We start from the raw sequence: 16289 nt of genomic DNA, 5'->3' as shown, positions 1-16289 counted from the left end.
GCCTAGGCCACATCTCTATTTAGGTAGTGTCTGAGCCAAACTTTAGAACTTCCTGGATGGGTTAGCTGACTTTTTTTTCCTGTTGTAGTTGCTTTTCCTGTATCCTTTCACCTTAAATTAACAAGAGTGCGACCTGGCATGTGGTAAATCACCCACCATGAGTAGGAATGAAGAGCCCAGAGGAGTGTGTTAGACACAGTGAGCCACAGGATTCATACAAAGCGGAGTCCTACTGACTGGGACTGACCAAGGAACTGGAAGGAAATTGGGTCATTCCCTGAGCAGCACATTTGCCATCGTTATTACCTGGGGATCTGCCCTGCTTTCTGTGCCTTGTTGATAGAGTCTTGTCCTAAATTAGTCATCACTGCATCCAAACCCACTATGGTGAGTGACCAAACAAACCACAGGGGGCAAGGGTGCTCCTAAGACCCTGGCGTTATTCTCTCACTAACTTTAATGACAGATTAAAATGAAATGTGATAATGCATTAGATGCCTGTGTAGTCTATTTTAGACATCATGTCATTTTAGTCCCCAAAGAAAGGACAAGACCATATTTCAGACCTATGTCATGCCTAAACTGATTTAACAGCCAGAAATAGCTCATTTTATGTACAAAGAAAGCCCAGGTTTCATGATTTATTTCTGGGTATTTTATTCCTGGTTATGCTTGGATAATTATTTTCTTAAGATCAATTTAAAATGAAAGTGCTATAATCTCCAATTTTGTTTTCAACTTACAAAAATCCACATAGACAATTTTGACTCCTGCCTAAATAACTAGTATGCTTATCTAACTAAAATTATGAGCCAAAGCACTTATATTTAGCATTAATTCAAATGAAGATTAATTTGGGTGCTTAAATGAGGACCTACTCTCTTCCTCTTCATGTTCTCATTTTATCAATATTGTTCATTCCTGTTTACTTGTTTGTCTATCAAAACAAAGGAAGCTTTGCTTCCTTTGTTCCTTCTGGTAACAGGTATTTTAAACTCTAACTGGTAAGCCTTCAAGGTGGCTTAGAATATAATTGCCATGTGATCCCGACAATATGAGTTCAATCTCCAGAATCCACTTAAAAATAGGAGAGAAGTGACAATGAACTATCCTCTGTCCTCCATATATACAACAGGGTATATGCACACACGCACACACACACATGCATGCACGCACGCATGCACACATGCACAACACACTCCCACACACATGCACCCACACACCCACACCCACACATCTCTTGTAATAATGATTTTTAAATACATACTGGCTTGATTTAGATCATAAGGCAGAGATCTTAGGGCAGAGTAGAGGCCATGGCAATTGCCTTAAGTCAATCATGTCTAGTTGAAAGTGGGATATAGAAAAGTCCAGTGTTGAAGAAACAACAGTTCACATGAAGGCTAATGTATTGCATGTCAGTATGTTTTATTGCTAGAGTTACCTATTCTTCTCATGAATTGGTCAGCTGTCTCTTCATGATAAAGGACCCAAATAACGGGGTGTCAAAATAGTTAGAGATTTTTTTTTTTAGAGAGAGAGGAAAAATCTTGGTGGCATAGAACTAATTTGGGCCATCGCTCTGGCTCGACCTTTACTTATAATGAAGGGAGTCATGGCAGATGGGACATTACTCCATATAATCTGATTTTCGGGTATTGTAAAAACATAACGTGAAGATCTTCCTGCCCCAGAACTACTCAGTTACTCCTAATTCAAAGCCACAGGATCCCCTTTGTGCCTTCATTCTAGCTCTGCTCTCGAATCTCAGCTGAGATGAAGAAAGTTAAGTGTATTAGCTGAAGCACTGATACTAATTACTAGACGCACAACAAAAATTTACGATTAGAATAAATACATTGAAACAGAAAATACTGAAGTAGGGTAGTAATTTTCGCAGTTCTCATTTGGACATATTTATATATAAACTAAAAGGACTCTATAAAGTTCAGGGAGATTATATAGTCTTGACAGAAATCCTCTCCAATTTAGTGAACAGAACACCTTTATACAAAAATAGGTATTGAAATGCTACTGTCCTTAAATGAACAAATGTCTAATTGTGGGCAATGATTTTGTTTGCTTGTTTGTTTTTCAGGAATCCTGTCTACTTTGAGAGATGTTAGATCTCTTGTGGCAGTCCCCCCTTTAAAAAAATATAGATGCACTAGCCTCTCAACCCAAACTTCCTAGAATTACATTGATTTACCGTTGAAAGATCATTGCACTCACACCTGCAACTTACAAATGAAAATATTTAGCTTTAGGCTTACAGTTTCAGTAGGTGAGAGTCCACAGTGGCAGAGCAAGGGCAGAACAAAGGCATAACCGCAGGAAGTGCTGAGACCTGGAAACTTGATCAGAACTCTGTTCAGATATGCTATGCATTTTCCTGATTGGATAATGTATTGGTTCTTATTTTGAGTTATCTCTGTGTTCAAGATATTAATGTATTTATTTAGTTGTCAAAGATTTGCCCTTACACCATGGACCTTCTCATCACGAGCCATTCTTGTCAAGGTTTGACAGCTGGTGTTCGGAATTCTGGGGACCCATTTGTCATTTGAGGACTGTAATTCCTGAGAAAATGGAGAAGTCCTTTTCTGCATCTGTGTCTTGTTGGGTATGCTTTGCATTTTCTTATTGCAGTTTCAATGTTTCTGTGTTCAACAACACTGAGTTCTCTCATACATTCTGAGTTTATTTCTAAGAGGAAGGCATATATTTGTCTGTTTTAATTGTTCTACATGTAGGCAGTCAATTTTCCAGGCTGTGTTTGTTGACGATGGTTTTTCAGTGTATATTTCTGACATCTATGTGAAATATAGCATGTTTTAATTACTTGTGCTTAGGTTAGACCTTCTGTTATGTTCCAATTAGCATGCATGATTTTGTGCAAATTTCATGATCTGCTTATCATTATAACTCTGTGATGTAACTTGAAATATCATTGGAAGTCCCTTCAGCTTCATTCATTTTTCTCAGAACTGTTTTAGCACTCAAGATCCATATGAATCTTAGAATAGCTTTTCTTTTCTGCATTTTTAAAAAATAAATGTTATGGAGATTTTGATAGGAATTGCATTGAAGTTATACATTACTTTCTGTGGGATGGTAATTTTCACCTTGTTAATTCTATCAATCCATGAATTAAGGGATATATTTCTTTCTTTCAGTGTCTTCCTCGAGTTCTTTCTTCAGAGGTGTAAGTTTTCAATTTTGGAGTCATTCACTACCTTGGTTGTGTATACACCTAGGAATTTTCAGGCTATCATGATCATGTGCTCAGCATTTTTGTTATTGGTTTTAAAAAGGCTATTAATTTTTGTAAGATGATTTTATACACTGACACTTTTCTGTAGTTTTCATCATTTCAAGGTTTCTAGTGGAGTTGTTGAGATCTCTTATATATATCACATTGCCTGCAAATAAAGATAATGTGATTTCTTTACCTCTCTGTAGTGTTCCATCTTTTGTCTTATTGATGTCCTTAGGGACTCAAAACTGTACTAAAAGAGAACTGGAAAAGGAGAATGCCAAGTCTTGCTAAAATTAAAACAAGAAGAGATAAATAAGGAGACCTGCAAAACTAAGTATATTGAAATAGCAATAAAAACACCTCATGACTGAGGACTGCTTGGGTCCAATTAAATGTACTACAAATTATTTTAAACTTTTTGAGAACTAAAACTACTGATCCTCAAATTATCTCATAAATGAGAAACAGAAGGCCTTCTAAACTCCTTCTACAAAGTATTACAATAATATTAAATTCAGGTAAAAATACAATCAAGAAGAACTACAGGCTAACATTCTTAACATAGATTTAAAAATTCTCAGCAAAACACTGATAAACTGTATGCCGACTTATTTCAAAAAGATCATTAGCCACAATCAAGTTAGATTTATAACATTCTAAAGATGCAGGATGACTTAACAAATGCAAGTAAATAAATATAGGAAGTAATATCAATAGTCAGTTAATGAAAATTATAATCCTAAATGGTGCAGATTGAGAGATGGCTCAGTGTGTTGCAAATGGATTCAGCAAGCCCAACCTTGTTTCCCAGTATTCAGATCTGGTGACTTGTCTATCTATACCGCCAGCTCCAGGAAAAACAGTACACACTTGTGGACTCAGTACATGCCTGTACTCATGTGCATAGACCCAAACATAGACACACACACACACACACACACACACACACACACACACACTGCTAAAAAAAATCTTCAAATTCATTATAAAAGTTCTAAATCATTATGTATTAACCATTTGTCTCCAAAATATAATGAAGAAAAATTGGTATCAGCAATGCCAAAGGCTTTGTTAGTGAGTGGATAGTAAAATAAACACGTATACATTTTAAACCTAAATCCGATGTGGGGATGAGTGGAGGAGAAGAACTCACTCACAGAGCTGCTGTTTCATCTAGAAATTGTCAACATAGTTGGTATATCTGAAGCATACGGGGGCTGGGAACAGATAGCTCGGGTCAAAATAAGTAGAAACAATAGCCTTCAGTAAAGAAGTTAACAAAGAAATTATTCATAAGGAAAAGCAGCCCAAAGCCATTTTCATTTTTAGATTTTGCTCAGACACCTACAAGTATTTTATATTTTATTAACTAATACTTCAGAATTACCAGGGTAAAATGCTATGGCCTGCAAGATAATATTAATCAAAATCATCATTTTAATGTATTATACCTTGTGCATTGATCGAATATCAGAAATCTGTGTGATAGCCATCTGTAAAAACAGTAATAAAATGTGACATTTCTTCAGGTTCTCCTTTTATATGCTAAATTACCACTAGCACCCAAAATAAGACATGATGTGTGGGTAAATCTCTTTTCAAGTCTAACTCATTGTGCTATATTATAATTTGATACAATTGTGTCACTATGAATCTTGATAAGTTGTTAAGACATGGTTATACTAACAGGATACTCTCTCCATACCTAACGATTCATAGAATTATATGCCAATTCCTTTAAAGAAAACCAGGAAGAGCATGAGAGTTAGGGTTAGAACACTTGATGAATAATACAATGAGTTATATAAAGGTATAAAACACTTGAAATATGGAGAAGTTGTCTGTTGAGAAAACTCTAGTGCCTACCATGACATCTTCATGAGCCCTTATTTTCTACATAACTTTATCTTAGAGAATAAGATATTGTTGCTACTAGAAAAGTTTCCCAATTATGCATGGATAATGAGTACAGTGGTAACAGTACATGTGATGACTAAAATATTTACTAGTAGATCAAAAAAAACTATAAAGCAACTAGAAATAGACTTATGAATTTCAGATTAATGGAATCTACTTAAAATAAGAAAGTTAGAAATGATGTGTCTTCTAAAAATAGGTAGCTCATAAAGTATATTTTAAAAATTGAAAATAGATTGTTCTCTTACACAATATAACTCCATCACAGTTTCCCCTTCCTCCATAAATCCCAGTTCCCCCTACCTTTTTTCTCCACCATATTCCCACCACTTCATTTTCCTTCCTGAAGGAACATGCTACAGAAATAAGAAGCAAGCACAAACAGGACAAAACAAAATACAATAAAAGAAGCCAAAGCTTTCCCATAGAGGATGAACTTGGCAAACCAATGGGAGGAATGTAGTCCCAAGAGCAGCTAAAACAGTATTCTAATCTAGAAAAGGGGCACACTATCACAAATTGTTGAGTTTGGTAATGCGGATTTTTAAATGCAATAAATCTCTGCCTTATTGCAAGTTTTTAAATGATAAATTTACATGCATTCTTAATAATTACTGGAAAAGCAGACAAAGCAATAGTGCCATAAATCATGAATACATGCAAATCTAAAATTTTATGTGACTCTCTGAAGAGAGTTAATGGCTCTTCTTAAAAGACTCCTTCAGTTCAAAACCCATTTCAATTTGAGCTATGCAATAAATGTAGGTTCACTTTGAATACTTTTAATTTCATATTTAATCCCATATCTCATATTTCACAGACGTTGGTTAGTAATAATTTGCTTAACAATATTCGGTACATAAAAAAGTGTTAATTTGGCACCAAGTAGCAAAAAATAATGCCCTCATGATAGTCAACATATTTTGGAAATGTATTTTTAATATCCATAATAACTATTGGATTTTCATTAAAGCTGGCATTACTTACAGATAATTAGTTAGATGACAGTAAGACTCATACCATTTGAGGCAGACTTCGTCAGATATATTGATAAGTCATCTTAAAATTTTCTCAGGAGGTAATTTCTGTGAAAGACCATGAGCCCTAAGAGGAATTAGATTGGACTGATAATGAATTAATTATTTATTTAAAGCTTCAGCTCATAATACATTTCCAATGACAGTATGTTAATAAAGAAAAATTTTAAGTTAGTGCAGGATTCTAAAATAAAATTTTAAAAAAAAAATCACTAGAAGTATGTGCCAGTTTGACTCTATGTTTAAATCAATGCCAAGATCTTACCAGACATGCTTTTAAAATGTGCAGTGTTTAATTTGTTTTCAATCTAATGAGACCTAAGTTCACCTAGGAAATAGATCTCATAGCTACAGTACACCAAAACCAGCAACCCACAGAGACCCTCTCCATGAACAAACATTGGACTCTCCACCCTGAAATGGTTTGTTTGCAAACATATTGATGAGAGTTTAAGGTCAAGGACCTCAGGAGAGAATCTGTTACCACCACTTTATCAGACCAGCATAAGGCCAACTATAATCTAAATCTTATCATTATAGCAATAGTTAATTGGAGTTGTCTCTCATCATTAAAGAAACTTCTCTTTAGGACAAAGGGAAAACACTGCAGAAAACCACTTTTGTATACAATGCAGAGAAGAGATCAATGGAATCATAGCCCCAGTGAATACATGTGCAATGCAGCTTGTACATCTGAGGCTCAGGGGAATTACCATGTTGTACAGAAAAGTGTAAAGGCCAGAATACCAGGAATTCTGCTATGAAACTGTCTCTACGAAATGGGTACATAAGCAAGACATACACATTGACACTATCAATAGGCATGCTAGTTCATAACTATAAAAACATCACTGGATCCTACACCCAGACAAAGAATTAAAGCAAATATTGGTTACTGAGAGAGAGGGGTAGTCTCTTCCTGGGACAAGCCAACTATTGGTTACCCAATATAAAATGGTCATGTCTAAAATTATGCACACAAATAACAGAAGCAGACTCAGTGCATTGTGCTTTTGTTTAAGTGTGTGTGTGTGTGTGTGTGTGTGTGTGTGTGTGTGTGTATCTTACATATATATATAGCAACAATCAAAGGATATACTTTAAGTTGGTGAATAGAAGAGGGGCATGGAAGGGACCATATGAAAAGAGGGAAAATAATAAATTTTGAAAAACTAAGATAACACCTACATGAATAGCTAACAAGACCAGGAAGTACTTTTGAAACAATTTATAGCTAGAAAATTAGTTCAAACTATAAGATATTGCTGTGATTGGTGATTATTTGAATATAAATACTAATATATTTTAAATAATTTTTTTTTCCGGAGCTGGGGACTGAACCCAGGGCCTTGCGCTTTGGCTCAGCCATTAAAGGCTAGGCTCACAACCAAAAATATTTTAAATAATTTAATCAATCAATAAAAATCCCTGCATCTAGGGGATAATGGGAAATTTGTGAAGGGCTTTATTTTGAAGGAGAGTCTTGTAGAGAGGATACACGTTGAGTCAAAAGTTTTGTTAGTAAGTTGCTATCTACTGGTCTCTTCTAGTTCCAAATGTTATACCATTTCAAATGCTATAACAGCTAAGGTCACCCCTACTGATTTTTGGAGGTTACTCTCTCATCCTGGAGATGACGCTTACCTTCCCACCCCTATCAGTTACAGATATACACTCATTCTCATGGCCTTCTTGCCATCTCTCCTGTAAAGGAAAAGTAGGGAAGGGGGATGGAGCAGAGACTGAGGGAATGACCAACCAATAACCAGGCCAATTGAGACTCATCTCATGGGCAAAAACCAATCCCTGACATTGATACTCTATTGTGCTTTCAGGCAGGAGTCAAGCATGGCTGTCCTCTGAGAGGTTCTGTCCAGCAGCTGACTCACACAGATAAAGACGCCCACAGCCAAACAGTGGATGTGGCTTGGGGACTCTTATAAAAGAATAGGATTGTGTTCCGGAATGGGATAGGAACTCCACAGGAAGACCAGCAGAGTCAACTAACTTGAAACCTTGGAGCCCTTAGAGACTGAAACACCAACCAAAGATTATACATGGGTTAGACATAGGCCTCCCTGCATATAAGTAGTAAATGGCTTGTTCTTCATCTGGGTTCTGAACAACTATAGCAGAGTCTATCCCAAAAGCTGTTGCCTGTCTGTGGGAAGTATTCCTCTAGCTGGACTGCCTTGTCTACCCACAGTGGTAGAAGAAATGCCTATCTTTGCAGAGTATTTGATGTACTAGGGTGGGGGTATGACAAGTGGAGCCCCCTCCTGCTCAGAGGGAGGGGTAGATGGGAGGGGGCACAGTGACAGAAATGTAAATGAATATGTAACTTTTTAATTAAAACAAAAAGAAAGAGAGATCAATACAAGAAGGAGAGGGATTTAGGAGGCAAAAGAAACACTAAAGCTGTTTGAATAAGTCTCAGGGAGTCATATTTTTTATTTACCTCAAATTACCTGTAACACATATAAATATATGCATATACATACACTTACTACTTTAAAGAAAGTTCAGCCTAGGGGTTGGGGATTTAGCTCAGCAGTAGAGCGCTTGCCTAGGAAGCGCAAAGGCCCTGGGTTGGGTCCCCAGCTCCGAAAAAAGAACCAAAAAAAAAAAAAAAAAAAAAAGAAAGTTCAGCCTACTGGGTGTAAAATTCTCTCCTCAAAAGCTGTCTCCCACGTCTCAATGTTTGCAATTTTCTCATAAAATTATTCCCATTTCACTTTCATGTTATATGCAGATTCACTTATATCTCTATGTGATGTCTGTCATTCTGAGTCTGGCATTGTCTGCTTAGCACTATGATCTCCAGTTTTATCTACTTTTCTTCAAGTAGTATTAATTAATCTGTTCTTCTTTAGAACAGATTAAATATTCATACTGAGTATATATTACCTTCTTTGTATTTATTCATTAGTTGATGGGACTCAGGGTAGTGCCCATAATATGGCTACTGTGAAAAATGCAGCAATCATCACCAGTAGGCAAGTATCACTGTGGTATGCTGACTTAAGATTTCTTCAGTTATGCATCAAGTAGGGATATTTGCATGATATATTACTTCTTGTTTTACTCGTCTAGCTTATATCAATACAGATTTCCAGTGACTGAAACAGTTCACATTTATTTAAGCAGAGTCTAAGTATTTCTCTTGCCCACTTTGCAACTCAGATGTTGAATGTTCTTCCACATATTTCCTGACCATTATTTTTTCTTTCAAGAGTTGTTTATACAATTGATTTGCTTATTATTGATGAGTTTGGATTGATTATTGATTGACTAATTTTTGAGGTCCTTTTTTCAAATAAAATTGCTAAATTTACATGCAGTGACATATACAACTTTCTTTTTTAATTTATTTATTTTATTTTTTTTTATTAACTTGAGTATTTCTTATTTACATTTTGAATGTTCTATAAAGGCCTATATTCAACAAAACTTGAAAATCTGCAGGAAATGGACAATTTCCTAGACAGATACCAGGTACCGAAGTTAAATCAGGAACAGATAAACCAGTTAAACAACCCCATAACTCCTAAGGAAATAGAAGCAGTCATTAAAGGTCTCCCAACCAAAAAGAGCTCAGGTCCAGACAGGTTTAGTGCAGAATTCTATCAGACCTTCATAGAAGACCTCATACCAATATTATCCAAACTATTCCACAAAATTGAAACAGATGGAGCACTACCGAACTCCTTCTATGAAGCCACAATTACTCTTATACCTAAACCACACAAAGACCCAACAAAGAAAGAGAACTTCAGACCAATTTCCCTTATGAATATCGACGCAAAAATACTCAACAAAATTCTGGCAAACCGAATCCAAGAGCACATCAAAACAATCATCCACCATGATCAAGTAGGCTTCATCCCAGTCATGCAGGGATGGTTTAATGTACGGAAAACCATCAACGTGATCCATTATATAAACAAACTGAAAGAACAAAACCACATGATCATTTCATTAGATGCTGAGAAAGCATTTGACAAAATTCAACACCCCTTCATGATAAAAGTCCTGGAAAGAATAGGAATTCAAGGCCCATACCTAAACATAGTAAAAGCCATATATAGCAAACCAGTTGCTAACATTAAACTAAATGGAGAGAAACTTGAGGCAATCCCACTAAAATCAGGGACTAGACAAGGCTGCCCACTCTCTCCCTACTTATTCAATATAGTTCTTGAAGTTCTAGCCAGAGCAATCAGACAACAAAAGGAGATCAAGGGGATACAGATCGGAAAAGAAGAAGTCAAAATATCACTATTTGCAGATGATATGATAGTATATTTAAGTGATCCCAAAAGTTCCACCAGAGAACTACTAAAGCTGATAAACAACTTCAGCAAAGTGGCTGGGTATAAAATTAACTCAAATAAATCAGTAGCCTTCCTCTACACAAAAGAGAAACAAGCCGAGAAAGAAATTAGGAAACGACACCCTTCATAATAGACCCAAATAATATAAAGTACCTCGGTGTGACTTTAACCGAGCAAGTAAAAGATTTGTACAACAAGAACTTCAAGACTCTGAAGAAAGAAATTGAAGAAGACCTCAGAAGATGGAAAGATCTCCCATGCTCATGGATTGGCAGGATTAATATAGTAAAAATGGCCATTTTACCAGAAGTGATCTACAGATTCAATGCAATCCCCATCAAAATACCAATCCAATTCTTCAAAGAGTTAGACAGAACAATTTGCAAATTCATCTGGAATAACAAAAACCCAGGATAGCTAAAACTATCCTCAACAATAAAAAAGGACTTCAGGGGGGAATCACTATCCTGAACTCAAGCAGTATTACAGAGCAATAGTGATAAAAACTGCATGGTATTGGTACAGAGACAGACAGATAGACCAATGGAATAGAATTGAAGACCCAGAAATGAACCCACACACCTATGGTCACTTGATTTTTGACAAAGGAGCCAAAACCATCCAATGGAAAAAAGATAGCATTTTCAGCAAATGGTGCTGGTTCAACTGGAGGTCAACATGTAGAAGAATGCAGATCGATCCATGCTTATCACCCTGTACAAAGCTTAAGTCCAAGTGGATCAAGGACCTCCACATCAAACCAGACACACTCAAACTAATAGAAGAAAAACTAGGGAAGCATCTGGAACACATGGGCACTGGAAAAATTTCCTGAACAAAACACCAATGGCTTATGCTCTAAGATCAAGAATCGACAAATGGGATCTCAAAAACTACAAAGCTTCTGTAAGGCAAAGGACACTGTGGTTAGGACAAACGGCAACCAACAGATTGGGAAAAGATCTTTACCAATCCTTTGAGTGGTCTTTGAGTGGTCTTTGAGTGGTTTAGATTTATGCATAATTTTGGCCTCATATAAGGAATTGGGTAGTGTTCTTTCTGTTTATATTTTGTGGAAGAGTTTCTATTTAGTTTGAAGAGTATTGGTATTAGGTTTTCTATGTAGTTCTGGTAGAATTCTGCACTAAACCCATCTGGTCCTGGGCTTGTTTTGGTTGGGAGACTTTTAATAACTGCCTCTATTTCTTTAGGAGTTATAGGACTGTTTAGATGGTTTATCTGATCCTAATATAACTTTGGTACCTAATATCTGTCTAGCAATTTTTTCATTCCATGCATATTTTCTAGTTTTGTATAGGCTTTTGTAGTAAGATTTGATGATGATTTGAATTTCCTCAGAGTCTGCTGTTATGTCTCCATTTTCATTTCTGATTTTGGTCATTTGGATACTCTCTCTTTGGCCTCTGGTTAGTGTTGCTAAGGGTTTATCTACCTTGTTGATTTTCTCAAAAATCCAGTTCCTGGTTTTGTTGATTCTTTGTATAGTTCTATTTGTTTCTATTTGGTAGATTTCAGCACTGAGTTTGATTATTTCCTGCTGTCTACTGTGGTTATTTTTTTGTTATTGTTGTTCTAGATCTTTTAGATATACTATCAAGCTGCTAGTGTATGATCTCTCCAATTTATTTTTGGATGCTCTCAGAGCTAGAAGTTTCTCTCTAAGCACTGCTTTCACTGTTTCCTGGAAGTTTGGATATGTTGTGCCTTCATTTTCATTAAATTCTAAAAAGTCTTTATTATCTTTCTTTATTTCTTCCTTGACAAAGTTATCATTGAGTAGAGGATTATTCGACTTCTATGTGTATATGGGCTTTATCTCATTTCTATTGTTATTGAAGACCAGCCTTAGTCTGTAGTGATCTGATAGGATACAAAGGATTATTTCAAAGTTCTTGTATATGTTGAGGCCTGTTTTGTGACCAATTATGTGGTCAATTTTGGAGAAAGTAATGTGAGGTGATATGAAGAGGATGTATTCTTTTGTTTTAGGATGAATTGTTCTAAAAAATATCTGCTAAGTCCGTTTGGTTCATAACTTCTGTTAGTTTCTCTGTGTCTGTGTTTAGTTTCTGTTTCCATGATCTGTCCATTGCTGAGAGTGGAGTGTTGAAGTTTCCCAGTATTATTGTTTGAGTTGCAATGTGTGCTTTGAGCTTTAGTAAGGTTTCTTTTATGAATTTAGGTGCCCTTGCATTTGGAACATAGATATTCAGGATTGAGAGTTCATCTTGGATTTTTCCTTTGATGAATATGAAGTGTCTTCCTTATCTTTTTTTTTTTTTTGATAACTTTTGTTTGAAAGTCGATTTTATCCAATATTAGAGTGGCTACTCCGGCTTGTTTCTCAGGACCATTTCCTTGGGAAATTGTTTTCCAGCCTTTTACTCTAAGGTAGTATCTGTCTTTGTCACTGAGGTGTGTTTCCTGTATGCAGCAAAATGCTGGGTTTTCTTTATGTATCCAGTTTGTTAGTCTATATCTTTTTATTGAGGAATTAAGTCCATTGATGTTAAGAGATATTAAAGAATAGTGATTGTTGTTTCCTATTATTTCTGTTGTTAGAGGTGGAATTATATCTCTGTGTCTCTCTTTTATTGGGTTCTTTGGAAGAAGATTAATTTCTTGCTTTTTCTATGGTGTATTTCTCCTCCTTGTGTTGGAGTTTTATATCCATTATCCTTTGTAGGGCTGGATTTGTGAAAAGATATAGTATAAATTTGTTTTGTCATGGAACATCTTGGTTTTTCCATTTATGTTTATTATTGAGAGTTTTGCTGGATATGCAAACCTGGGCTAGCATGACATCTACCCAGGATCCTCTGGCTTTCATAGTCTCTGTTGAGAAGTCTGCTGTAATTCTGATAGATCTGCCTTCATATGTTACTCGAACATTTTCCCTTACTGTTTTTTAATAGTCTTCATTTGTTTTGTGCATTTGGTGTTTTAACTATTATGTGACAGGAGGAATTTCTTTTCTGGTCTAATATCTTTGGAGCTCTGTAGATTTCTTGTATGTTTATGGGCATCTCTTTCTTTAGGTTAGGGAAGTTTTCTTCTATAATTTTGTTGAAGATATTTACTGGCCCTTTCAGTTGGGAATCTTCACTCTCTTCTATTCCTATTATCTTTAGGTTTGATCTTCACATTGGGTCCTGGATTTCCTGGATGTTTTGGGTTAGAAACTTTTTGAGTTTTGCATTTTTCTTTGACAGTTGTGTCAATGTTTTCTATGGTATCTTCTGCCCCAGAGAGTCTCACTTCTACCTCTCGTATTCTGTTGGTGATGTATGTGTCTATGATTCCTGATCACTTTCTTAGGTTTTCTATCTCTAGGGTTGTCTCCCTCTGTGATTTCTTTATTGTTTCTATTTCCATTTTTAGATCCAGGATGGTTTTGTTCAATTCCTTCACCTGTTTGATTGTGTTTTCCTATAGTTCTTTAATAGATTTTTATGTTTCCTCTTTAACAGCTTCTCCTTGTTTACCTGTGTTGTCCTGTGTTTCTCTTAGTTATTTATGCCCTTCTTGAAGTCTCTATCATCATCATGAGATGTCGTTTTAAATTCAAATCTTCTTCTTCTAGTGTGTTGGAATATCCAGTATTTGCTTTGGTGGAAGAACTGGACTCTATTGATGCCAGGTAGTCTTGTTTTCTGTTGCTTAGGTTCCTGTGCTTGCCTCTTGTCGTCTGGCTATCTCTGATGTTAGCTGATCTTGCTGTCTCTGATGGAGGCTTCACCCTCCTGTAAACCTGTATGTCAGCACTCCTGGAGACTGGCTTTTTCCTAATAGACCTGCATACAGAGAGCTGTGTCACAGAACCAGCCCCAAGTACAGGTGAAAACTGGAAGTTTCCTAACCCAGTCTGATCCTTGGTTCCTGTGTCCAAAGATCTTCCGGCAAGTTGCTCTTGTACCAGGAATGTGAACAGAAATGATGGTCTCCACTGTGCTCTCAGGATTGTCTGCACTTCTGAGAGCCCAGCTCTCTCTCTCTCTCTCAACAGGATCTGGATACAGAGAGCTCTGGCTCTGGTTCAGCTCTGGATGCAGGTGGAATCCAGTAGGTTCCTGTCCCAGACTGTTCCTGATTTCCTGTGTTCTGAGGGTTCCAGTCAGGTCCCTCAGAGCAGAAATAGGGGTCTTACCTGTGCTCTCATGTGTGTTAGTGCTCTTGGAGACTGACTTTCTGCTTCAGGGTCAGTCAGAGACCAGAAGGATCCTGTTCTTGACTGCTCCTAGGTTCCTCTGTCCAGAGGTCTCCAGGCAGGCTCTCCTTTGGACAGGAATGTGAGCAGAAGTGGTGGTCTCCCCTTTCTTCTCAGGATTGTCTACAATTATGAGAGTCCAGCTCTCTGTTACACAAGATCTGGGTAAGAGCTTTCAAGTTTTTGTACATACTAAGTATTAGCCTCCTTCTGGCTATCCAGTTGTAAAGCTTTTCTTCCATCGCTGCAGCACTTCTGAGCTATTGAAATCCTTTCTAAAATGACTTTACTTATCATATTATTAAAATGTATTTCCTATATATTCTTCTAGCAGTTTGAACATTGCAGTGTTATATGACAGTCGGCTGACTGTAGAGCATGACCAAAAATTGACATCGCTAACATTCTCAGGAGATAATGTCAAAATCTTGCCATCAAGGGCCTGGCTATCCCCCACTTATTACTGCTTGAGCTGATCCTCTTGATACTCTGCTTTTGCTTTTCCATTCTTCTTCCTTTCTAGACCTTTCACTGTCTATCACACTATGACTATGGATGGTTAGATTCATGTTTGATACATTACAACAGTCAAATCACCAGCATGTTTTAGTTTTAGGTCATGATTTTAAGATGGCATGAGCCACAGTCTTTCAAGTCATGGGAAACAGCAAACTAGAGCTCCTCAGCACTGCTGCCTTATAATACCAGATATCTCACCTGCAGAATGAGTCACTGTCTGCCTAATCTACAACTAGATTTTCAGACTTGAGAGAATTGTGGACTTGTTTTGTGAGTAGAACTGCCAGTTTCCTTTCACTAAGTGCACCTTGCTTGCCATTTAGATGAAGCATCTGCTTTTCCTACAATGTCTGCAGCTCTGAGTGACTTCTTTTGTTATCTATTTCTTTGTACTGCCCAGTTATTGTATCAATTCCTGTATGAGGTCTAATGCTCAGTCTCTCTTTATCTCCTTGGAGTCCACTGGAATTTTGTTCTTGGAGGCAACTTAAATCTGCCATCTTCCATTTTCATGTTTTTATAGCTAAGTAAATGTGACATCATTGAGTTGTGTTATATTTACACTTCATAATTTTTACTTTTCTGAATTTCAATTTATATCTCATTGTGTTGATTACTCCATTTCCCATGATTAGTTGTACAATGCCACTTTACCCTCCTTTATTTTTAATCTGTGCATATGAGTCTAATATATTTTCATTTTCTTCTTTCTGTAAACCTCTCCCTTATAGTTAGTGGGGTTTTGGTTTGTTTTTGTAACTGCTTATATTAATGGTAGTATATGATGATAATTGTGCATTTCATTTTCTTTTTCATTTATAAAATAATTACATTCGATTAAGGGCCTCTGATGTTTTCATTTTATCTCAGCCACCTGTTCCAATACTCTCTGCTTTCAAAAGCTGTCACATTTTGAGGTACTGTGGATTGAGTCTTCAATATGAATTTTGGAAAAAGAACAAAACTTCTCTGGTGACTTTATTTCTTGCTATATC

Source organism: Rattus rattus, chromosome 5, assembly GCF_011064425.1.
Source record: "Rattus rattus isolate New Zealand chromosome 5, Rrattus_CSIRO_v1, whole genome shotgun sequence".
NCBI classification, from domain to species: domain Eukaryota; kingdom Metazoa; phylum Chordata; class Mammalia; order Rodentia; family Muridae; genus Rattus; species Rattus rattus.
Note: the sequence above shows the minus strand (reverse complement) of the source record.